The sequence below is a fragment of the Ovis canadensis genome, chromosome 2, assembly GCF_042477335.2.
Source record: "Ovis canadensis isolate MfBH-ARS-UI-01 breed Bighorn chromosome 2, ARS-UI_OviCan_v2, whole genome shotgun sequence".
NCBI lineage: Eukaryota > Metazoa > Chordata > Mammalia > Artiodactyla > Bovidae > Ovis > Ovis canadensis.
The window spans coordinates 32,303,048-32,329,489 of NC_091246.1; the positions used below are offsets into that span (position 1 = coordinate 32,303,048).

The window sequence follows — 26,442 nt, forward strand, 5'->3', positions numbered from 1 at the left end:
GCTGTGGTTTATATTGCTGTCTCCCAACTGGACTCTATCCTAGCAACACTTCCAGGTTGCTGCCCATAAGAGAGGGGGGAGGGGGGATCCACCAGCTGGGGTCCTCTGACCTGGAGAGGAATGCCCTTTAACATTCACCCTAAGACACACCCCCACCCTGAGGTCAGCCTCTCTGGCTTTCCCATGGTGTAGGAACTTCTCTCAGCCTCTCCTGGGTACCAGGCTATTCTGCACAACCCTGAGAAGGTTGCTATTTATTTTTATTATATATAAAAATAAACAACACATACTTATTTTCTGTCTCTACCTTCCTAAATATTGCTGCTTCTGGACGCTGGGACATCTCATCCCTGCTCCTGGTCCCAAGTCCCCGAGATGACACAGGGGTTAGACTTTCCTCTAGTTGTCTGGACCACTGGCAGCCCAGCCTCCTCATCTGACCCTTTCTGGCATCCCGTGTGGTTGCTGTGCGCCGCCCCCCGCCACCCATCACTCTCTGTTTATCTCCAAGCTCTGCTGACATTTCGTCCCTCTTTGGGCTCCATGCTGACTTTATCCCTGGCCTAAGGGGTTCCTGGCCATCACTGCACAAGGCCCCATTTTGCCTCTCAAGCCTTTCTTTGGCCCCAAGAGGCCTCCCTCCCCTGAATTCCACTTCAGATGCAGAGAAAGCTTCAGTTCACAGCTCACTGCCTGCCATTTTTGACACCAGCCCCCCTTAGGGTCTCATCTAACCCATGTGTCATCCCCTCACCCTACACAAAACCCCTTGGAAAGTAAGCATTGTGTGTGTGTGCTAAGTCGCTTCCGTTGTGTCCAATTCTCTATGACCCCATGGACTGTAGCCTGCCAGGCTCCTCTGTCCATGGGGATTCTCTGAGCAAGAATACTGGCGTGGGTTGCCATGCGCTCCTTTAGGGGATCTTCCCAACACAGGGATCAAATAGGCATCTCCTGTGGCTCCTGCATTGCAGATGGATCCTTTACCACTGAGCCACTCAGAAAGCCCAGAGTAAACAATACTTTAATCCAAAAGAAACTTGAATGCATTCAAGTCCTTTTATAGAAAGGACAAAGGGAGTCACCTTGGCACACCTGCCTGACAATTCCCAGTGCTTGCCCAGCAAAATTAACTTTCACTACCACTCATAGGGGCTTCTTGGTGGTGCAGACAGTAAGGAATTTGCTTGCAATGCAAGAAACCCCGGTTTGATCCCTGGGTCAGGAAGATCCCCTGGAGAAGGAAATGGCTACCCATTCCAATATTCTTGCCCAGAGAATTCTATGGACAGAAGAGTCTAGCGGGCCAGAGTTCATGGGGTTGCAAAGAGTCGGACACGACTGAGTGACTAACGCATGCACAAATACCACCTATCACCTACAGGTCTACTGAATTTATTGAACCTCTCTCACTGTTGGTCAAGTAGAAACTGACTTTCTCATTATTTCACTGTATATTTTAAGGTGAAATGTCAATTATTCTACAGGAGCTATTTTATGGCAAATATGAAATTCACTTGCTATTTCATTTTCCCCAAGTCTACACCACCAATATTCAAGGCTTACTGTGGTTACTGTCCTATAGCTGATGGGTCCTGACATGCTGGGGAATCCTCCATCTCTTGGTTATTATTATAGAGGAACACAGAAGGAAGCTATTTTCTTTGAGATTATTTACTTTCTAATCATCTTCATTCCACAGATATGGAAATAGAGGCCCAGAGATTTGCTTTTGAATCTCAGTAGATTAGAGCTGGAAGAAGATGAGCCAGTCCTTCCACACTAGTTCTGTATCCAAGAGAAACAAAAGCACAAGTCCACAGAAAGACTTGCTCAAGAAGGTTCCCAGTGGCTTTATTCACCAGTCAGAACCAGCACCCACCCACAGGATAGCAACTAAACAAACTATAGTTTACTTACATGATGGAAAACACCTCAAAACAAAGTACTGACACGTGTGACAACCTAGGGAAACTTTCAGTCCTTCGTTGGGGTTCTGGGTTGAATTTTGTCTCGCACCCATTGCCTCCCACAGCCTCTAGAGCTGGGAGAAAGCACATTTCTGATGCTTAAGCCTCTGAGTCTGGGACACTTTGTTCCACCAGCCCTAGCAAAATGTTGGTGGCAACAGAGGTCTTAACAAGAAAGCGTATAAAATGTATGATTTTATCTACCTTGAGTTCTAGAACAGCTTAAACAAAACTATAGTGAAAACAGGGAATGACTAAGAAGGGGGCAGAGGAAACTTTCTGGGGTGATGTTAAAGTTCTATAATTATCTTGATGGGGGATTGGGTTACATGGGGGTATGCATTTACCAAAGCTCACTAAAAGGTGCACTTATGACAAGTGTTTCTCTACATGTAAAATTTACTTCACATAAAAAGAACTACAAAAAAACCCCTGAATTCTAGAGGGTGATAGGCAGGCTGAAATGTTAAGGATTGGCAGGTACTGGTATTCACAATTTACTCTGAAATCCACAAGAAATGAAAATGGTTTGTTAGAGGGCTAAACCCATGAACAGAGGTTTGATAAAGCAAATAGAGCAAAATGTTCACTGCTGAATTTAGGGAATGCATGGAGGTACTCAGACTACAAAGTTGCAAATTTTCAAAATAAAATATGGAAAACTGTTACCAGGCCCACTGTCTGATCTCATTCAGGGCACCACTTCCAGGCAGTACACCTCATGACAGTTCTGCTAAGGATCTGAAAACCAGGTTAACGAGAAGGAACATTACTTTATGTTTTTTCCGATGAGGAAGGTTTTCCTACTCCAATCTATTTGTAAAACTAATTTGTCTGAATTCCTACTTTAAAAAAACAGAATAGAATGTGGATAGTATCAAAAGCTTTTTCTTGATTTCACAGATGTCTATTTTTTTTTAATTGAAACATTGCTAATATACAATATTATATAAGTTACAGGTGTATAATATAGTGATTCATAACTTTTAAAGGTTATACTCCATTAATAGTTATTATAGAATGTTGACTATGTTCCCCATGTTATATAATATATCCTTCTAGCTTATTTTATACCTAATAGTTTGCACCACTTAATCCCCTGCCCCTATACTGCTCCCCCTTCTCTCTCCTCACTGGTAATCACTAGTTTGTTCTCTTTGAGTCTGCTTCCTTTCTGTTATCTTCACTAGTTTGCTGTATTTTTTAGATTCCTTATACAAGTGATATCATACAGCGTTTGTGTTTCTCTGTTTGACTTATTTCTCTTGGAATAATACCTTCTGGGTCCATCCTTGTTCTCGCAAACGGCAAAATTTTCCTTTTTTTTTTCTTTTATGAGGGAAATCTATTCTTAATTATCCCCGTGGATAACTCAAACCAACAAACTACATAAAAAATTCACATTCAGTGCTGAGTTCTCAAAAGGTGTGTCCTTGAGAGCCTTGTGTGGAGGTGTGGCGTAGACAGAAGTTCCCCAAAGCAAAAGTAGGTATTGAAACCTGATGGGCATACCAGGAGCAAAATCAGCATGATGCTCCCCAAGACGGCAGTCAAATATGAGGAAGCGGCTCAGAGACAGTCACTCAAAAGAAAAGCTTTACACAAATAAGAAAAATGCCATGCTTTCCTCTTTGAGTAAGCAAGGTAATTCGAATAAGTAAGTTTAGTTGTTCCTGTAGAATTAAAGAAGCTATTCCAGCACTCTAGCATTAAAGAAACAATGCAAATCAGTTTAACTCTTCAACAACCACATGCCTTTTATTGATGACGTCATCCGTTTTGTAGGAGAGACGTAGGAATAGGAGAAACGTAGTCCATTAAGACAGTGAAAGAGACAAACGCAAGCAAAATGTTAGGACCTTCTCATCCTCTTTCCCCTCATTAAAAAAAAGAAATGCAAGTGGAGGGAATAATCTTTCCTATATTAGAGATTGACGATACTGCTCACAGACATTCAGTGACTTACACATCACACAGCTATTTCAGGGGCAGAACGAGGGTTCTAACCTAAGCTTTCTGACTTTAGCCTCCATGAAAAAAAAAAGACTGGTGTTTACAAAGCAACTCTGCCCCTCACAGCTAAGGGAGGCTCCCAGGCCCTCTGTAGCCAAGCTGCCTAGTGTGAATCCTAATTTACCGGCCTAGCGACCTTGGCCAAATGATTTTAACCACTACTTCCACAATGTTTTCTACAGAGTGTATAACAGCATTTATTTAATGAAGCCCCACATGAAGTGCCTGGCACACTAACAGGCGGACTGTCCTTACTGTGTGCTGTTCATCTGGGGTGGCTATTTAAATTTAACTTTAGATGAGCTAAAATTAAAAATTCGGTGCCTCAGTCTCATTGGCTACATTTCAAATGCTCAAAAGCCACATGCAGCCAAAAAGACACCTCTTCTTTTATAGTTTTTGGGGATGTAGCAAAATGGTATGTCCTACAGGACCATGTGAAACTGCTCTCAAACTTAATTATCAGATGAACATACAAAATCCCTTACTTTACAGCTGAAACATCTCTCCAAAAGTCACCACCATGAGTAAAACTAGGTTTATGTTTGTCTCTTTCACCGTCTTGTTGACTGCGTTTTTCCTATTCCTGTGTCTCTCCTGCAAAAAGAGACGGATAACCTCATTAATAAAAGGCATTTGGTTGTTGAAGAGTTAAACTGGTTTAGTGTTGATCCTAAACATTCTTACTGGTGTCTGTATCCAGCCTGTTTTTCTCAATCTGGTGCACATTCACCTAAAACTAATAAATGACAAAGACTCTTGCTTGTGGTTGTCTTCTTGTTGTTGTTCAATTGCTAAGTTGTGTCCGACTCTTTTCAACACCGTGGACTGCAACATACCAGGCTTCCCTGTCCTTTACTATCTCCCCAAGTTTGCTCAAACTCATGTCCATTGAGTCACTGATGCCATCCAACTATGTCGTCCTCTGTCATCCCCTTCTCCTCCTGCCTTCTATCTTTCCAAGCATCAGGGTCTTTTCCAGAGAGTTGTTTCTTCGCATCAAGTGGTCAAAGTATTGGAGCTTCAGCTTCAATAAGGTTGCCTAATCCTCTCTCTATATATGCACTTTTTCATTTAAAAAGCTGTTAAGATCTATTCATCTGAAGTACTGCTGGAATTGAGATGATTAATAACAATTTACCTTTGGTTTTGGTTTTTCTGGTGGCTTAGTGGTAAAGAATCCACCTGTCAATACAGGAGACTCAGGAGACACTGGTTCAATCCCTGGGTCAGGAAGATCCCCTGGAGAAGGAAATGGCAACCCATTCCAGTATTCTTGCCTGGGAAATCCTGTGGACAGAGGAGCCTGGTGGGCTACAGTCCATGGGGTCACAGAAGAGGTGGATGTGACTAAGCGACTATACAACAACAGCAACAAGCTTTGGGTTCAGGAACCATTCTCAAGCTAAGTGCTTCCTAACATCTCACTAGGGAGCCTTCTCTGGGAGAAGTAGGGAGACCAGACTGCTGGGGGTCCCTGAATAAAAAATGGTTGTGGTAAGCACTTCAACAACTGTTCTGACAATCTCTGCTCTTCAGGAATTCTGTCCTCATCTGTGAAGTTACTAGGGTAGCTGACAATATCTTCCAGATGGGAAGCAGATTTGAAAGCAAGCAATGAGATGCTGAAAGCAACCTAGGGGAGTGTGAGAATGCTGCCCACAGTGTGGGGGCTGCAAATGTGCATAAACTCATTTACCTGCCAGAAAGCAGAGCTGTTATGCAGTTCTACCTTGGGGACTGAGGAGAACCAAATTAAAATCTTCACTTTTTAATTTCATCCTAGGAAAAAAATGCCTTTCTTTCTGTATTTTGGATATCAGCAGGAAAGTTAACTTTGTGTTGATCTTAAGCTCTCATTTAAAATTTATCATTATTCAGCTGTCCTGCCTTCCCTGTTTGAAGTGGGACATACAGAATTCACCTTGAAAAGAAGAGCACCATCTATAGGGACCACCCAAATCTTGCTATGAAAAATACAGTAAGTCCCTTACACATGAACCTTTAAGTTGCAGACTTTCAAAGATGTGAATGTGTGTTCCATCAGCATCAGGCATGAGTGAAATTGCAGCTTGTCCTCCTGTCTCCTATTGTTGATGATTCTTCAGCTCTTCCATCTCCCACTTCCTCTCCCTTCTCCAGGCAGTAACTCTTCTTGCCTGTTCACTTGTATGCCAGTTATTGTACTTTTCATGTTATTGTACTGTAAGATTTAAAATGTTTTATTTTTTATGTTTGTTTTTATGATTATTTGTCCAAAAAGTATTAAAAACTTATTACAGTACAGTATTCTATAGCTGATTGTGCTAGCTGAGTACCTAGGCAAACTCTGTTAGACTAGCTGGATACCTAGGCTAACTCTGTTAAACAAATTTGATTTACGAACATGCTCTTAGAACAGAACTCATCTGTATGTAGGGGACATGGTGTAAATATACAGTCACTAAATACAAAGGAAAAATACTTATTTTCATAAAGGTGCAGACTGTGTTTTGGAAGAAATGTTAGACAAGTTCCTGAAACGTGTGTACATATATGTATACATGTATACACACATTACCTGAACACACTCATAGATTCTCAAGTATCATACATTCTTGAGTATGGTATTTACAAAATTTTTCCCTGCTCATGCATGCAATGTTTGAAAATGAAAACCTGGTGAACTACTGGTTTATCTTCATTGCCAACAAATGTTTATTAACTCAAAATCATGACAAAGTTTTAAAGAAATAGTAGAGCTATGGGTGAATTTTCTTCTGTTTTTTTTCAAAATTTGGTTAATGAATTGTGGTCTATGTATAATTTTTCTACAGATAATAGATTTGCACATTTAATCATGTATAGTCTCTTCTGAAACATTATCCGAAATAATTTTTTGGATACAACCCCTGCCTTCTGAGGCTGTAAATATTAATATTTATAGCTTCTATATTTATTATCTCAGCACAAGTTTGTTTAAAATATGACAGATCACTAATTAAGGCCACAGTCTTCTAAATCTTCAGTCTTTAAACCTACAGCCCAATGTTACAATAAACAAAATCCAAACACACAAGAATATACTGAAATTAACTTGGATATTTAAAAAGTGAGGCTTGTACATTTTCCCCAAGTCTGTGCCACTTCATTCAGCTCACACAAACTCAAACAGTTTGCATTATTAAATAATGCAATGCTTAACAAAGCAACTGCAGAAAAAACTCAGATAACGACAAGTGATAAATATGCAGAAAGCTTCATGAAATGAAAAGATAATCCTCAGAAGCATTTATGCTGATTGTGCTGCTTTTATTAACCACATCAGAATCCACTTATCTACCTAGAGAAAACATTTATTAACAACAATGTATTTTAAAGAAATTGGGTTCAAAATGATTAATAGATATACTTAACTGGTGAGCAAAGAAAATTTTTTGCATAAAAAGCAATTTTTAAGAGATGAGCACTGAGAAAGATTCATCCAAATGCCTGTTAAGAAGGTCACCATAATTTTGTTTTCCTTTATAAAGACTTCCTGCCCCCACCCAGCCCCAACCTTCAGGGTTAAGGGATGTTCAGATCATCTGCTTCAGACAAGCAGAACTCATAGTCGAGAATTATATATTTTACACATAAACGTGAAACTTTAATTCTTTTAGAATTTCTTTTATGTGATTCTCTAACTTGTTCCATATAATACATGCCATATTTTTAATACTTACTAAAGTTATTCTTGCAAAATGTCCACATGTTTTACAGCAGAAGCAATAAAAATTTATTCTGATCTGTCACCTGTACAATCACTTTGTTGTTGTTCAGTCACTCGGTCGTGTCCGGCTCTTTGCGACCCCATGGACTGCAGCACGCCAGCCTGCCGTCTCCTTCACGAGCAGGTTAAGCTTGCTCAAACTCATGTCCATTGAATCGGTGATGCCATCCAACCATATCGTCCTCTGTTGTCCCCTTCTCCTCCTGCCTTCAATCTTTCCCAGCATCAGGGTCTTTTCTAATGAGTCGGCTCTTCTCATCAGGTGGCCAAAGTATTGGAGCTTTAGCTTCAGCATCAGTCCTTCCAATGAATATTCAGGATTGATTTACTTTAGGATGGACTGGTTGGATCTCTCTGTAGTCCAAGGGATTCTCAAGAATCTTCTCCAACACCACAGTTCAAAAGCATCAATTCTTCGGCACTCAGCTTTCTTCACAGTCCAACTCTCACATTCATACATGACTACTGGAAAAACCATGGCTCTGATGATATGGACCTTTGTTGGCAAAGTAATGTCTCTGCTTTTTAATACACTGTCTAGGTTTGTCATAGCTTTTCTTTCGAGGAGAAAGCATCTTTTAATTCCATGGCTGCAATCACCATCTGCATTGATTTTGGAGCCCAAGAAAATAAAGTCTGTCTCTGTTCCCACTGTTTCCCCATCTATGTGCCATGAATTGATGGGACTGAATGCCATGATCTTAGTTTTTTGAATGTTGAGTTTTAAGCCAACTTTTTCACTCCCCTCTTTCATCTTCATCAAGAGTCTCTTTAGTTCCTCTTTGCTTTCTGCCACAACTGCATTAGGATTTAATTATAAAATGACATGCTAACAATATGCCAGGTTATTTGAACATCTATGTAGGACCATGCTGACATTTCATGTATTGGTCAATGAACTCTTTGGTGATAAGCGCAAGGAAACTTGTGCAGGGCATCCAATCATTTCAAGGCTACACTGACTCTGAAGTCAGCCCCAGGCAATGACAAGGGTATTAGTCTTGGCTTCAGACAGACTTGAGTTTCACTTCTCACTGGCCATCTGTCTTTTGGCAACTTAGCCACAAAGCCAGTTTCTTCATCCTTAAAATGCAAATGATCCTTCTAAGCTCATGGGGTTTGGTGAGGCTTCGAAAAAGTCACTGAATGTAAGTCACATTTAGCACCATAGGTACCTGGTAAGTCCTCATTAACATGCACAGGAAAACCTAGCTGAAACCCCTGCAGCACAGGTTAGATCTGGTGAGGCAATGGCATGCACGCTGCCTGCAGATTCATACTGTACTGACATTGCTGACAAAGTTAGCAATGATGGGTGGAGCACAATGTCAGGGACCAGGAGGTCAGACACACCTGGGTTCATTCTGGCTTTGTCCCTTACTCTCTGTGTGGCATGCACAAATTCCTTCACCTCTTCAAGCCTCAGTTTTCTCATCTGCAAAACAGGCATAACAGCAGCAACCTCTTACAATTATAGTGATGATTATGGGAAAACCCATAGAAAGCACTATTATTAAACATTATCACTATCTGATTTAAGTTTTTAGGAAATGTTGCCTATTATTATTAATAATTAATTTTTGTACTTTATTAATTTTCATTGTTAATGTGAAACTAAAGTGAGCTAAATTATTATGAAGGGATAGATAAGGATAATAAAACTTTGCTGACAAACTCTGTACTTCATTTTTTTTGAAGTCCCCAACTCTTTTTTATTAGAGCAGAGGACTTATAAATACTACTGTAGTCCTTAAGTTCAAGGTCTAAAACAATCTAACTTCAAAATATTTCTTCAAAAATTCATTTCATTCTGTGTAGCTATCATACCGCTTTAAAGATGACCAAAGACGTTCTCTAATCTGAGACACAAGGGACTACTGAAAACAACAAAATCTAATTGTAACAAACAGGAAAAGCATAAATATATATAGACTACATGGTAGATAAATAACAGAAAAATAAGTCAATAACATTAGCAACCGGAAGGGCCCTACAGATAACAATAGTACCTGTGGCAATGCAAGATGTGATAGCAGTTAATAAAAATATATCCTTGAGAGATCCTAACTCTTCTTAGTACATCTTCAGCCTGAAAATAAACTTCACATTTCCCCTTTTGCAGTTCTTCATTGGTTAACCACAGGGTTTTGAGGGACTTTTCAGAAAGTCACAAGTTTCCTCTAGTGGGATGCAGTTTGCTCTAGCGCCTTTCATTGTCTCTTATCATTATTCTTTAAGTGCTGGAAGAAGAATCACTTATACTTTACCTGCACAGGAACTATACAGCAATATATAAGCATTTACCAAAAGTGGCTGATGGAGGAATAAAAGCAGTAACCAATATTCAAAGTTTAGTAAAAGGATGTTCTAATTGAATGTCTTGACTTTGCTCTTACTTATCTACTTCTGATAATTTACACATAATAAATATTACTATGTCTTTTTGAAAATCTGGAGTACTTTAATCAAAATGTGGTAAAGTACGAGAATGCTCCTGGAAAGTCAAATTATTTTCATTTCTGTGTGAGGATGAGACTGACATGGAAAACTAAAACAGTTTTCTGTGGCATGCATGTCACAGTCCAAGTGAACGTAGGTAAAGAGAAACCAGTTCTGTGAGAGGGTCTTTCATTAATTCAACAATTATTTCTATCTCAAGGACATGTCAGTCCCAGGAATTAAAAAATGATTAAGACAAACGCTTCACTAAGACGTTTACAGTTTAGGACATAGACAGATGAGTGACTACACTGTGGAATAATATGTATAATAATTAGTTACGGCTGTCACACTGATATCCCTATTATCAACTATAATTACTTGTCCTATTAAACTAACTTAACAGCAGCCAGGGAAAGGTTTTATCTAGCTTTCACCAGCACATATAACCATACATCTTAAACTATACATCTATTCACCTTAAATCTAAACAAAATCCACACAACTTAAACTTCAGTAACTGCCTTGATGTTAAGCCTCATCAGGACTTCCCTGGTGGCTCAGATGGTAAAGCGTCTGCCTACAATGCGGGAGACCTGGGTTCAATCCCTGGGTTGGGAAGATCTCTGGAGAAGGAAATGGCAACCCATTCCAGTATTCTTGCCTGGGAAATCCCATGGATGGAGGAGCCTGGTAGGCTACAGTCCATGGGGTCACAAAGAATCTGACACGATTGAGCGACTTCACTTTCACTTTCAAGTCTCATCACTTCTAGGAGACTTGTTTAGTCGTTAAGTCCTGTCGGACGCTTTTGTGACCCCAGGGACTGTAGCCCACCAGTCTCCCCTGTCCATGGAACTTTCCAGGCAAGAATACTAGAGTGGGTTGCTATTTCCTTCTCCAAGGGATCTTCCTGACCCAGGGATCAAACCTGCATGTATCTCCTGCATTGGCAGGCAGATTCTTTATCACTGAACCACCTGGGACGTCCCTTAAGGAGACTTAAGCTAACATAAAAAGCCTCCAAATATATATATAATCAATTAGGGTATTTAGCCCACTTTTTAGAGTCTAAAGGCCTTTACTATCTAGCGACTAAAAAGAAATCACAGCTAAACACCCCAAGCCACCTAATTTTAAAAACTGTTAAAATTAATTTAAAAAACAAAGTCAACAGTTTATAAAGCTATGACAATTCATTGTTGTTTTGAAATTTATTATTTTTAACTTAGGTATATTTAAATATTTTAATTAATCAAATGGACAGTTGGTTTTGTGGTTTTAAAGTATTTTTATTTTTGTTTAGTTTTGTTTCTAATCTCTCACAATGTCTTTTTAGTCATATGGGCGATTTCCATAGAATGAGTCAGCAACAAAACATCTGGGCAGAAAGTCAGTCTTGCTTAAATATTGTACCTTGCATATTTCAGGATTTTAAAAGAATTTTGTTCAAATATTTGTTCTAACAACAGGTCTCCAAGACATGTGAACTGTGACATATTGGGGATTTAAGACAAAGGCCTTTGAAAGGGAGACAATAATAGAACCTTAGGTTGAAGAGAAAGATACTAACCTTTATAGACACAACATGAACTGCAGTTGTGTAAAATAAATTAACACATACACTTTCACACAGCCTCAGACATCTGCATTTATGATTGGGAAATGAAGGAATATTTTCAATGATTCTCTTTGAGTGGGGGAATTATAAGTGATTTTCTTTTCTTTCAGGTTTGTTTTTTAATGGTACTTTTTTAAATTAGGAAAGAAAAATATCTTTCTTTAAAAAAAAATGTACCCCAAAAAGGCAGATCTCTAAATCATTCTTTAGTGTAATTACTTGGTTCAATTATTAGCATACTACACTTCTGTAGGAAATTAACATCTTCAAATGTCTTTAAAAGATTCTAGAACTACAGTCTTAGCGAATTCATTTAAACAACATTGAGATTGTAGCTTTAACATTCATTAGAATCCTTTGACTTTACAGTAAAAATGGGAAGAAACTGAATTCTTCAAGCCATCTGCTGAATTACAAAGTGTTCTGGACCAGTAAAATACTTGTAGTTCCCAAGGGATGGTGGATCAAAGCTGGCAGCCCCTGCATTTGTGAATGGGAACACATTTCAGCTCCTCTCAACCCCCTTGGGTGGCCTCTGGCTCTGCTATCTGATGTTTATAGTTTTAAGTGGTGGATTTTATTAGGATGCTCCTTGGGCCTGAGAACCAATCTGGTCCCCAACAACATTTTCTTCTGACTTTACCGAAGCACATTTCATTCCATCTGCTGCTTCCAGAAATCCTTTTCCCTCCACTTAGAGCAGAGCGTGAGAATGCATCCTTTATGACATCCACTATTCCTTTCGAGAACACAGAGACACACACCTTATACAATACATACTACACACACACACACACACACACACAGAGGCATCCCATATCCCTCACAAACACAGACCCTACCACACCCGGGAACATCTTCCTGGACCCTCAGCCTGTCAGGGGTTGGTGAGGGGGCAGCTAAGACAGTCCTTATCACAGCAAATGCTGATGTTCTCAACAGGACTTCCAAAACACATAAAAACCTCATCTCTCTTCAGTATCGATTTTTTCTAAGTACAATTTAATTTAAAACAACTATTATTGCACAGATGATAAAACCAACACTGCTATTCCATTATAAACAATATAAAATGATCAGGATAATTAAAAAATTTTCCCATTCTTAAATTTTGAATACATTTATTGTCATTGTGCCTATTTAAAACAATACAGAATTTAAATAAGGATAAAACATTCTCAGAGAGGATATCATCTGACTTAAAACCAAATGACACGGAAAGAGTAGCAATAAAGGCAGTAATTTGTGAAATGAATTAAGTATAGCATAATACTAGTTTCATTTAAAGCTGGCATTAATGGGGGGGTGACTGAAAAGAAGAGTGATTGGGAAATCAAGTATTGTTGATTTTTTTAAAACTCTCATATGACCTCAAGATTTTTCTTTTAAACAAACTCAGCTGTCAGACTCTTAGGCAGTTGGTTTTCAAAACCAGGATAGACAGATAAGGGCTTTAATTGTTGAACAGTTCCCTGGAGAAAAGAAACCATCATTACTCAGCCTTTGGGTCACATTCTCATTCACATGGTGTCTTAAAACCATCTTTTCTTGCAGACGCGCACTATGACTTACATCCTTTCGCCTCACTTGGCCTGACATCATCTTTGCCAGGGAAGACAAAGCCCAAGCTCTCCGCATGATGTGATTTCCCAAAAGAAACCAAGAGTTTATTGATTTAACATCCACTGAGACCTGAAGCCTTCTCCACGCCCCTGTCTCAGCCAGTTAGGCCATTCTGGTGACAGCAAGCTACCCTTACTCCTGACCTCCAGGAGCTCCTGGTGCTGACCTGAGCAGTGATCTCACCTAGAGGGCAATCAAGAAGGCCAGATACAACCCTAAGGTGACTGTCACTGATAACACTGTACTCTTGCACTATATAAGGGCCATAAGAGTAGCATTTACAACATTCTCATTAAAGAAAAACAACTTTCCTTGGATCATAGAGAAAGGGAATTCCAGAAAAACATCTACTTTTGCTTCATTGACTACACTAAAGCCTTTGACTATGTGGATCACAACAAAGTGTGGAAAATTCTTAAAGACATGGAAATACCAGAACACCTTACTTGTCTCCTGAGAAAGCCATATGCAGGTCAAAAAGCAACCATTAGAACTGGAATTGGAACAAATGACTGGTTCAAAATTGGGAAAGGAGTACAACAAGATTGTATACTGTCATCCTGCTTTTAACTTATATGCAGAGTACATCATGTGAAATACTGGACTGGATGAATCCCAAGCTGGAATCAAGATTCCCAGGAGAAATATCAATAACTTCAGATTTGCTTACCAGGTGTCAATAGTGGTAAAGACCCCTTCTACTAGTGTAGTAGATGGAAGAGACATGGGTTCGATCCCTGGGTCGGGAAGATCCCCTGGAGTAGGAAACGGCAACCTGCTCCAGTATTCTTGCCTGGGAAACCCCATGGACAGGGAAGACTGGCAAGCTACAGTCCATGGGGTTGCAGAGAGTTGGACACTTGGACAACTAACACTTTCACTTTTTCAGATGTGCAGATGACACTACCCTACCTTTGCAGAAAGCAAAGAAGAACTAAAGAGCCTCTTGATGAAGGTGAAAGAGGAGAATGAAAAAGCTGGCTTAAAACTCAACATTCAAAAAACAAAGATTGTGGCATCCGATCCCATTACTTCATGGCAAATAAAAGAGGAAAAAGTGGAAGCAGTGACAGATTTTCTTTTCTTGGGCTCCAAAATCACTGTAGATGGTGACTGCAGCCATGAAATTAAAAGATGCTTGCTCCTTGGAAAAAAAGCTATGACAAATCTAGACAGCATATTAAAAAGCAGAGACGAGACTTTGCCAACAAAGTTCTGTCTAGTCAAAGCTATGGCTTTTCCAGTAGTCATGTATGGATGTGAGAATTGGACCACAAAGAGGGCTAAGCACCAAAGTATTGATGCTTTTGAACTGTGGTGTTGAAGATACTTGAGAGTCCCTTGGACTGCAAGGATATTAAACCAATCAATCCTAAAGGAAATCGACCCTGAATACTCATTGGAAGGACTAAAGCTCCAACAATTTGGCCACCTAATGTGAAGAGCTGACTCACTGGAAAAGACACTGATGCTGGGAAAGACTGAAGGCAAAAGAGGTGAGATGAGAGGTGAGAGGCAGAGGATGAGATGGTTAGAGAGCATCACTGACTTAATGGACATGAATTTGAGCAAACTCCAGGAGACAGTGAAGGACAGGGAACCTGACATGCTACAGTCCATGGGGTCACAAAGTGTCAGACACAACTGAACAACAACAATATTATATATGTTTGTGCCCCCGGTGGCTCAGCTGGTAAAGAAGCTGCCTGCCGATGCACGAGACGCAAGAGACATGGGTTTGATCCCTGGGTGGGGAAGATCTCCTAGAGCAGGAAATGGTAGCCCACTCTAGTATTCTTGCCTGGGAAAATTCACGGACAGAGAAGCCTGGCAGGCTACAGTCCATGGAGTAACAAAGAGTTGGACGTGACTGAGCGCATATGCACACACTGGCACATGTATACATATATGCACACACACACACTAATGGGAGGAATCTTTTCACAATGCTTATCAAATCACCATGATATCCACTTTAAATATCTTAAAATTTTGTCAATTACATCTCAATAAAGCTTTAAAAATCCATTTATATGAGTTCTGCCTCACTTGGGAAGGAAGAAAAGCTGAGAGGTACTGCAACTGATTTTATTAAACAAAATCTATCATTTTAGTTTTTTTCATTACAGTAAAACATCTACTGTAGAAATTTTAGAAAATTGATGAGCAAAAGGGAAACAAAAATGACTAAGATGCAATTTTTTATGGAAAGATCACCACCACTGGCTTTTGATTAATATATCTAATCCTTTTCTTCCCTATATATATGAATATATTTAGCTGCCTTAATAGTATGTCTTAGGCGAAAGACATTTACTATATCATCATCTATTTTATAAAAAATAATACAAACTTATATAATTTTGTAAGGAATTGGTGAAGCAAATTTATGGCTCTGGAAATACACTAAGATATCCTGAATTATGTCAATTATGTCCCTATCATACAGAAGGAAATAAAACTCTAAAGGACTATGTATTTAAATTAACTAAGGCAAGACTATAACCTTGCTTAGAAAAGATAATCATATTTATAGATAGTACTACATTAAAAAAGATTATATAGTTGACATCAAAGGAGACCTTCACACATAAGAACTCCACATTAGGATCAACTGAACCCTGTAAGTTATTCTGAGTATCTATAATTTACAATATAAAATGCTGATTCCATATAAGAACCAGTTTCAAATTTATAGGACTTTTTTTAACCACACTCAAAAGCTAGGACTTATAATTTTAAGTCAGTATAAAAAACAAATTAATTTCATGTCAATACTAGAAGTGAACACCAAGATAAATCTAAGAACACTGGTGATTCACCATGTTCACAAGCAACTCTCTGCTGTTTTCTGCTTGAAGCTGCTAAGGGAACAATAATCCAGGGTCAGGTAAACCCAGGAAAGGGGGGCTAATGGAAGAGTCATTTGTAAGCCATGGTGACAGCACAACAGGGGCCATTTCAAAGGGATTAGCCTGGGGCTAGCAGCACAGAGGACGCGGAAAAAAACAAAGTGTCATCCGTTCATTCACATCACATAATCTCTAGAAGCTAAGCGCTGATGAAGTTTTATTTATTCTTGTGTGTGTGTGTGTGTGTGAACTCTCTTAGGAAATTTCAATCACACAAAATAGTGTTATCAACTATCATCACCATGTTATACGCTAGATCCTCAGACCTTATTCATCTTATAGATGAAAATCTGTACCCTTTTCACAACCTTTTCCTGTTTCCTCCAGTGCCTGGCAACCACTTTTCGATCTCTATTTTTATGAGTTTGACTGGGCTTTGAGTTTTTGTTTGTTGTTTAGATCCCACATAAGTGATACCATGCAGTGTTATCTTTCTGTGTCTGGTTTATCTCATATACCATAATTCCCTCAAGGTTTATCCATGTTGTACCAAATGGCAAGATGTTTTTTTCTCGTGTTGAATAATATTCTGTACCACTTCTCTATTGATCGAAACATTAGGTTGTTTCCATATCTGGGTTGCTGTGAACAATGCTGCAGTGGACATGGGGGTGCATATATCTCTTTGATATCCTGTTTTTCTCCGCTTTGGAAATTACCCAGAAGTGGGATTTCTGGATCACATGGTGGTCCTATTTTTAAATTTTTGAGGAACATCCAATACCGTTTTCCATAGGGGCTATACCAACTTACCATCCCTACCAACAGTGTACAAGGATTCCCTTTTCTCCACATCCTCACCAACATTCATCTTTTTGATGACAGCCATTCCAACAGGTGTGAAGTGATAACTCACTGTGCTTTTGATTAGTGATGTTGAGTATCTTTTCATCCATCTGTTAGCCATTTGTATGTCTTCTCTGGAAAAATGCCAAGTCAGTTCTTCTGCCCATTTTCTAATCAGATGGTTTGGGGGTTTTGCTATTGAGTTATATGAGTTGCTTATATGTTTTGGATATTAATCTTTCATCAGATATGCAAGTATTTTCTTACATTCCATAGGTTGCCTTTTCATTCTGTTGGTGATTTCCTTTGCTATACAGAAGCTTTTTAGTTTGATACAGTTCCACTTGTTTATTTTTGCTTTAGTGCCAAATTCAAAAAATCATTGCCAAGACTGATGTCGAGGTGCTTACCCCCATACTTTCTTCTAGAAGTTATAGTCAAGTCTTTAATCCATTTTGAGTTATTGATAGGATTGATTCTATGTATGGTATAAGACAGGTGTCTGGTTTCATCCTTGTGCATGTGGATATCCTATTTTCCAAACACTGTTTATTGAAGAGACTGTCCTTTCCCCACGTAATGTCTTATCTCCTTTTTTGAAAACTGACTATAAACATGTGGGTTTGTTTCTCGACTCTCTATTCCAGTCCATTGATTTATGTATCTGTTTTATGTCAATACCACACTGTTTTGATTACTATAGTGTTACAATATTATTTAAAATCAGGAAGTGTTTATCCCTTAATTGTCTGAATAATATGTCTTCTAGAAAAGTGTCCTTCATATTAATAAATGCATTTGCACAAATCAAATCAACTATAGAAAACAAATCAAGGATGAATACAACACAAGCAAGAACACAATTTTAAAATAATGGTCTCCAAAAAAACAGGTTGTTTCATGTGTTCACGATATATCCACTTACAAGAATACCGAGTATGCCTAAAGTTGTTATTGCTGTTCCTTGGGTCAGAGATGAATCAAAACTAAGGCATCCTATCAACAACACAAAGTCTGTTTAAAGTAAGCATTACAGAGTAGCTGCAAGAGGATCAACATTATGTTAAGGGGCTTAGAAGCTTTGAGTAAATGTCCAGCAGAGTACTCCAGCCCTCAGGAGCAAAGACTGGGAGTGGCAAAAAACTGTCAATTAAAAAACTTCTAAACCAAACTAATTGGAACAGCATCGTAGGAATAAAACAAAAACCAAAAACAGTTGTCAAAATAAGCCATCTGTATTTTGCCATATGTGTGGTACATAGTTTTGTGTACATTTACTGCTAAATAGGCTATAGTTTTCCCTAAGAACTCAGAGCAATTTGAATAGAAAATTTCTCCGAAGAAATTGGGATAATAACCTCCACCTGATCATAGCGGTGGTCAATACCACCCATGAAAAGTGCTTTAAAAACTGTAAAGCACTATGCAAACATACATTTAAATATAGTTTGGGGACAGAGAGTTGAGAAGGTTGTGAACACAACTGGTTAAAGATTAATTGTTCCAGTCATAAAAGGCTCTCTGATAATCAAAGTTTCCTCATTAGTCCTTCAGGTAGCAGGTTGCCTAATGCACTTCAGACTTTCCCTCAGGAACCCGACTGCTCCCCTGAACCCCGCTCTGCTCCCCCTGCCCACATGGGCACAGTGCACTCTGGGTTGGCCGGCCTCTATCCCTAAGGGCACCTCTCCACCTGTCTGAAACCACCTGGAACACACAGCCGCCTCTTTTCCTGACTCCTCCCACTCCTCGAAGGCTCTTCTGGAGCCAAGCCCAACAGGTGCAGGCAAAACTGCAACACAACTGTGGGAGCGCTCAGGCTTCCGGAGGATTCGATAAAAATGGGCATGCAAGCCCAGGCTGCCCTGGTGGTGCCACACACCCTGGCTAGAAATGGGGCTGCCCAGGTGGCCACATGTTCCCTTCCTTAAAACACATCTGCTCACAGTCTAGACACTCAACCTGGCCTTGTCTCTAGCAGCTTTAAGTTCACAACACTGTCCTGGAGTCCAGGCCCAGCAATGCATAGTTCTCTCCCAGCAGCTGCCTCTGAACTAGCTTCCCCTAAATACCATTATTTTATGGACAAGTTTCTTACTTTATGTGTAGACATATATACATACACATATATGAACACACAATTTTACAATGTGTGTGCATACACACACACACACACACACACTTAGTTTTTTAAACCCAGGCTTTAATTAATTATCTCTTCCTGTTTGCTCCTATCTACTTTTAGCACCTCCCTTTTACTCCATTCAGAGAATAAAAATATTCCACACCCTTCTGGCTATGTCTCATCATAGTGGAAATAAAAGTAACCTATAGTTGAAATGTAGTAGCATATGCCACTTATTTTAAAATGCATTGAAAAGGAGGTAGAATAATGGATAGATACAGGATAGAGGAAATAAAGCAAAATGTTAGCAAATGCAGAATCTCAGTGGTAGGCATATTAGTGTTTACTGCATAGCAAATTTCTCTGCATATTCCATCAACTGTTTTGCATATTTTAAATGTATCATAATAACATGTTGGGAAAAAAAGGGGTAGAAGTGGAGGGATAAGATTTCTTTTTTCTTAGCATCAGAGCACTTGGTTATGGACACCTGGCTCTATCTATTCAACAGTTTCAACATTTATTCATTGTCTAGCATTTTCAGATTTTTATAGGGGGCATGAAAAGTGCTGTCAAAACAAAAATTGCTCCACTATAATAATATAAACAGGATAAACTTAATACATTTCAATTCTCAAAGTTTAAACAGCATAGAATAACGGTACAATATGCCAAGCCCAATGATATAAACCAGAGATTAAAGACTTTTTTCTATAAAGCGCTAGACAGTAAGTATTCAAGGGTTCCAATCTCTGCCACAACACAACTTTATAGCATAAGAGCAGCTGTAGACCAAATGTAAAACAATGGGCGAGGCTGTGTCCCAATGAAACTTTATGTGTGGATACTGAAATCTGAATCTCAAATAATTCTTACATGTCACAAAGTATTATCTCCTCTTGATTTTTTTTCCAATCATTTAAAAACGTGTAAGCCATTCTTAGCCTGTGAGCTAGACAAAAAGGCATTAGGCCAGACTTGGCTTTAGAGTCATCTTTTGTGATCCGATGTAAACCACAGGACCTTGGTCAAGTCTGGCCCCAGTTGTCAATGGCACATAAGGGCTCATAAATAGAAGATCAAAGGATGTCATTAATTCCTACATGGCCAGAAAGAGAGCAGGCCCATCAGAGCACAAACACCAGTTTAGTAATATGTTGTAAAGATGATAATGCCTCAGAGAAAAGTAAAATGGAGAGCCAGGAATGCTCTCGCCACTACCTGTAACAGATTATGGAGCAAATGCCCAGGGGACACACTAGGAAAACCACAGAAATAAGAGAGCCCCGGGATTTCTCTGAACTGATACCATCCCTTAGGCACCCTCCTCTTTCTCTCTCCCATAGTCTCCAATATACTGAGAACTCTCCAGCAACCAAGAGCAAACAATAATTGCTTAACTTTCAACAGCTAGCTTTATAAACAATATGTAATATCTAATCCCTGAATGAAATCCTTAAGGATCCCATGCCTTCTGCCAGGGAGAGAGTGGCTTTTCCTTAGCATTAAAAGAAAGTGATGACTTTTTTTCTACCCGTCTACCCGTCCTGGGCCACTAATCTCACAGAGGTTTGCACTGACCTGAAACACACCAGGCTCTGCTGTCTAGTGACCAGGCTCTCACCCCGGCTTTTCCCTCTCACAGTTCACAAAGCCTTCAGATAATCTCATATCACGACCCTTCTTTTTGCTATTTATTCTGTTTGCCCCAATTACTGTACAAAGGAAAACATGCTCAGTAAAGAAAATGCAGGAAATTTCAAAGGAAAAAAAAATCGGGCTAGTTTTCAAATATTGCTTCTTCTTTGAACAACCAGGCCGGAGGCTGGTGGCCCAGTAATGCAGTTCAGTGGCTGATGGCAACGGGGACAGGGCAGCCCCTCATTTGAAGGGGACAGTACACAAGAGGGCTTGTGAACAAGGCACCATCCGCAATGGGGTGCACACAAAGCAAGGCCACTGTGCCCAACACAGACCCATCAGACCATTTTTGTCCCCTAAAAATGTCTGACTCTTCTCTCTTTCCTCCGTGCCCCATCTTTTGCATAAATCCACCTCTTTCTACCTTTCTTTCTCACTCTTCCGCTCTCTTCCCTCCCTCTCCATCTCCTTTGAGAGAAAGGGTTAGATAGCTACTTTAAAATACATCCATGTCTCTACTCGACTTTCCAAAGGGTAAGCATTTCTTAAATCCATCAGTCTCTATTTTTAAAAGGCTTGATGCTAATTCTTGGCTCACAGCTGCTCCATCCCCCAGGGAAGGAAATTACTTAAAAACCTCCTTTGAAGGGGAGAACAGCATGAATATGAACAGGCCAAGGGTCTGGCCCCAATGACTATCTTTGTTCTCGGGAGCCTGCCCTTCAAAAGGGCCACTTAGGGATTGCCTGATGTCCTTTCCCACAGGTCTGAGAAGGCTCCCCACTGTGTGTCCTTTCCAGGTAGCAACACCCAACCCCTGAATCCAGGGTGTCCCTAAATGCCAGAATTCCACTGGAAAGTCGTGTCTAGAAATTAAAATTAAATAACATGCTTATCTTTTTAAGAGCTGTATTAATATTCCTCAGAGGAAAACTGTTTCGGAGTTTTCTAAGAAATAACAGTGGATGAAAGAACTTTTCAGCCATTATTAAAACTAAAAGGGAGGGCACGCAGCTGCCTATTAACTGTCTCTGCTAACTTCAAAATGGGTCCAGAAAAGAAGAACTATTATCTGACCCTCAGAGAGACCAAGGTAGTCAATGGATGGTAGTCAGTGTACTGAATATAAACTGTACCTATGAAACAAACTTGAAATCAATCTGCAAACTTAAAGCCAAGCTACCTTCCAAAAAACTAAAGGCATGGGCTGAAAACACGACCTATGTTGGTAACGCAAGGGTCTCTGAGGTCGATGAGGTCGATGCTAAAGGTCAAAAGAGCTCTCAACTGCTTCTTCCAGATCTCTGACAACTGCACAAACACGACAGTCTCAGTGTTCAGTTATTCCTCATATTCTGGCAAATGCTACTTTTCTATGGCCTAAGTTATGGTGAATGGAAGAATAACAACAAAACACAAGAGAACCATATAGGTTCTTGTCGGGGAAAACAAGAGGGCAAGGTTTTTCTTGATTCTAAGTCGGGATGGTAGCAGGGAGGAAGCAGGGAGCTTAAAAATTAATGACAGAACTGCAATCAGAAGTTATAGACATTCTTTCATTTAATGCACACATTAAAGGCAGTTCTTAGCATTTTATTTTGCAGATGAGGAAGAGGGGTTCTGAGAAGCAAAGGAGGCATCAGATACTCTACCACCCCATGTATTCTCATAAAACTCCAAATTTAAAGGGCCAGAGGCAACAAGGAATAAATTTACCGCAAGAGACCAGATTCCAGTGCAAGGAGGAGATCTGCCCTGCACTAAGGGTCAGGTGCCCAGGACTCCTCCTCCTCCTCCTAGGCTCTCTTGGTCCAGCCTGAGCCTCCTGAGGGTCACAGTTTCCTCACTCCAGGCAACCTCAAAGCAGTCAGTTATCCCAAAAGGAAAAGGGATGTGGACTGCAGCCCATGTAGTGTTAAAGCTCGGTCTCCTTCAGTGCAGTCTGGGCCTTCCCACCAGCTTTGCAGGCAAGAAGGAAAGCAAACAACTACGCCTTCATGCATATGTTCACGCCATCACTTTTTATCGAGCACCTATTATGTGTCAGGCAGATAATGTTCTAGATAGCTAGGATAAAAGAGACAATGATCTCTGCCCAGAAAAAAAAAGAAAATACATTCTTAACTGTAAAACACTGACTCAATGGACATGAGTTTGAACAAACTCCAGGAGATAGTGAGGGACAGGGAAGCCTGCAGACCATGGGGTCGCAAAGAGTCGGACACAACTAAATGACTGAACAACAACTTTAAAACGCTAAGGTTATATTAGTAGCATGTTAGAAAGTGCTAAGTGCTGGGGGAGATATAGGGCAGAAAAATTGAGGGGGGTGGGGTGTAGGGTAAGAAGTGAGTTTAATAGGGTAGTAAAGTTCCACTTCACTGAGACAGTTACACTTGACCAAACACTGAAGAAGGTGAGGATTAACATGTGACTCTTGGGGAGAAGAGCATTCCTGGAAGAGGGAATAGACATCATATCTGTACGATAAGCTTAAGTGGACAAAGGATTCACATGTTGTTGAAGTACTCATAAGAATGATGAATACAAAGGAGCACTCACTCTCAGGATTTTAGCCTTACACGGTGCATTCCTATATGTCACCAGCATTCTCTGTACAAAGGTGGCTTAATATATCTATGTATGGAATTCAAACTACCAGTGCATATGGGCATATGAAATAATGCGGGCTGAGCAGAGCACTGGGAATGCTTCTGAAATTTCACTTTCCACCTCAAAGTCCCCAGAACACAGCAGCCAAGGAGGACTCATGGCTTCTGTATTCCAGTCGGCAAACGATCATTTGGAGATAAGACCTCAGCCAAAAGACCTCTGCCTGTCCTAGGATTTTCTCCTGGCTTACCATGGCGTGCTATCAAAGGAGAAGTGTTGATATTTTAAATGTCACTCACAAGAGAAGGAGGATGTGAAATAACCATCTGAGGTAAGTCCCAGTAATTCAGCCACTGACAGCTCACAAAAAAAAAAAAAAAGCTCAGTATTTGGAAATGGTCCAAAAAACCCTACAAGGTTTGTGTTTTGAAAGACAGTATTGCATGCACATCTAAATAGGGGATTTTCAAAGGCTCTGGAGATCTTTGCCTAGACAGCCTTCTTCATAGGCCTGGATTCAGAAAGCATCAGAGAAGTTTCCTGGGAAGTTCCCAAGGGGAGCAAGCTGTACCTGCACTCTGTGGGGGGGCAGGGCCATCCCAGGCTTGTCCCACAACAGAGTATGCCCCCTACCCACCATGCGTGGTGAGCAGTGATGGCAGCAGGGACCTCCCCACGGTACCGAGCTGTCACTTCTGGACTTGCAGATGTAAAGCGCAAGGATGTGCTGTGATCTGAGAGGGTGACATCAGTGTCAGAGACCCAGGAGGCCCGTCCCCTCCAAGCCCTTCATTCTGGCAAAGAGGAACTAGAGAGTAGGTGATCTACCCAAGGACACACAAGTCAAAGTCAAAAGATGAGTTTCCTCACTTTGTCTCTTGGATTTTTTTTGGTCTCTGGGAGATCAACATCTAGAGAGGCAGATGTGCGTGCTCAGTTGCTAAGTTATGTCTGGCTCGTTAAGACCCCCATGGATTATAGCCTGTCTGGCTCCTCTGTCCATGGGATTTCGCAGGCAAGAACACTGCAGTGGATTGCCATTTCCTCCTCCAGGGAATCTTCCCAACCCAGGGATGGAACCCCCGTCTCCTGCATTAGGAGGCGGACTCTTTACCACTGAGCTACCTGGAAAGCCCAGAGAGGCAGAGAGTTGCCCCCAGATGAAACACCCCATCCGTGAAGTATGCAGACCCCAGCTCTCCTCACTGGAGTGTGTAGCACATGTAGCCGGCTACCAGCCTTTGCTTTCATGGAATGTTTGTGGAATTCTATTTCCATCAGCTAAGTAAGTACAGAGGACTAATGACAACTTTGACCCTCCACCCTTCAGGCGTCCACTTTCACAGACTGCCTGACAACAGTGTGTTCTGTTCAGGGGGTTCTTCCCATCTCTTCCACCTTGGCCCCACTGCCAAGAGTCTTCCCTGTTCTAATGGGAAGAAATCCTGTTGAACTAGCCTCCAACTGTCTTTGAAGCAGAAATCAGCATATGGAGATGGTTTAGTCTGGGTTCTGAGTTTTCAGAAAAATGCTTTTTATAACATTTCGAATTGGCCTCAACATCAAAGAAGGCATGTCACCCACAAAAGCAAGCAGCAGAGAACAATTAAGGATAGCTGAAGGGTGAGAAGTCAACTAGATTTGGGCACGGTGACAAGACCACACCACTATCACCTCAAAGGACCATCCACTGCACAGTTTCACAAGAGTGCCTTGGAGGATGCTGCTCAAAAAGCTTTGCCTTCAAAAAAGATGCCAAACATACTAGGTTAGTACCATAACAATTCTCTAAAAGCTTCCCACCCATAGCAAATGGAGTCAAAGTGCTAATATTAGAAAAACTCAGGTGTCCCTCAGTTGGTAAATGGATACACTGTGGTGTATTCATATGACAAGACACTACTCAGCAATAAAAGGAATGAACTAAGATATCAACAACGTGAATGAATGTCAAATGCATTATGCTAGCCTGACTTAAAAGGTATATATGCTATGATTCTATTTCTATACCATTCTCAAAAAGGAGAGACTAGAGGAACAGAAAACTGATAGTGGTCAGATGCTGGGGACAGTGGGAGTGCTAACTACAAGGGGCGCAAGGAAATTTGGGAGGGATAACAAAACTGCTGTATCTCTCAATTGCAGCAGAGGCTACAATATGGATTTGTTAAAACTCATAACATTGTACAATATAAAGTACAATATTACTACACACCAAGTATGTCTGAAAAAAATAAGGCCAACAAAAAAATCTAGTACTAACCAGGAAAAAGTGCAAAACCCAATAAAGAACTTAAATATTTGCTGTTTCCAGGTTCCATTTTAATATTTAAAAACAAACTTACATCTCTCTGTACTTTGGTGACTCAATTGACTGGCCGTGCCCTCCAGAACAACTGACTTCTCACTCGTGGTAGGAGCAACAGGGGCAGGTAATTAAGTTCCTCAAACATTCAAGCATTCAGTACATGCCAAGCATAAGGAGAGGAGCATAGGCAAAAGAGAGATGTCCCAGACCAGTCCTTGGAGAGCTCATGGGGGAAGGGATGAAAGGAAAACACATGTTTTCTGGACATGGACCAGAAGCCCCCAATCTAGATGCGGCTGCTTTGTCAGAAGAAATACCACAGGGGTTTTTTCCGAAGTTCATATTGTGTCATTCATTTATTCAACACATTTTTGAGCAGCACGCAGTGAAAAACAGAGATAGAGAAAAGTCCTAGAACTCACCCTCATTCACAGAAAAGACATATCCTTCCAGCCCAGTTGCTTCCATGGGCCACCCACAGATGGCCATGGGATAAGATGGGACCTTGGGGAAACTGCAGGGCACGCCATTCAAACGGTCAGATGTGAATGTGCATGGCTGGTGTCCTCTGGAATACTACGGGGAGGTGGTTCCAGCAAGGAACCCACCCCAGCTCCACCTGCAGGCTTCTGAGAAAGAC

At 40.5% G+C, this 26,442-nt stretch overlaps 1 protein-coding gene across 8 annotated transcripts in view; it reads right to left on the bottom strand.

Annotated features, from left to right (window-relative positions):
- DAPK1 (death associated protein kinase 1) overlaps positions 1-26,442 on the bottom strand; it is a 206,902-nt gene that overhangs the window by 159,246 nt on the left and 21,214 nt on the right. The window lies entirely within an intron of this gene.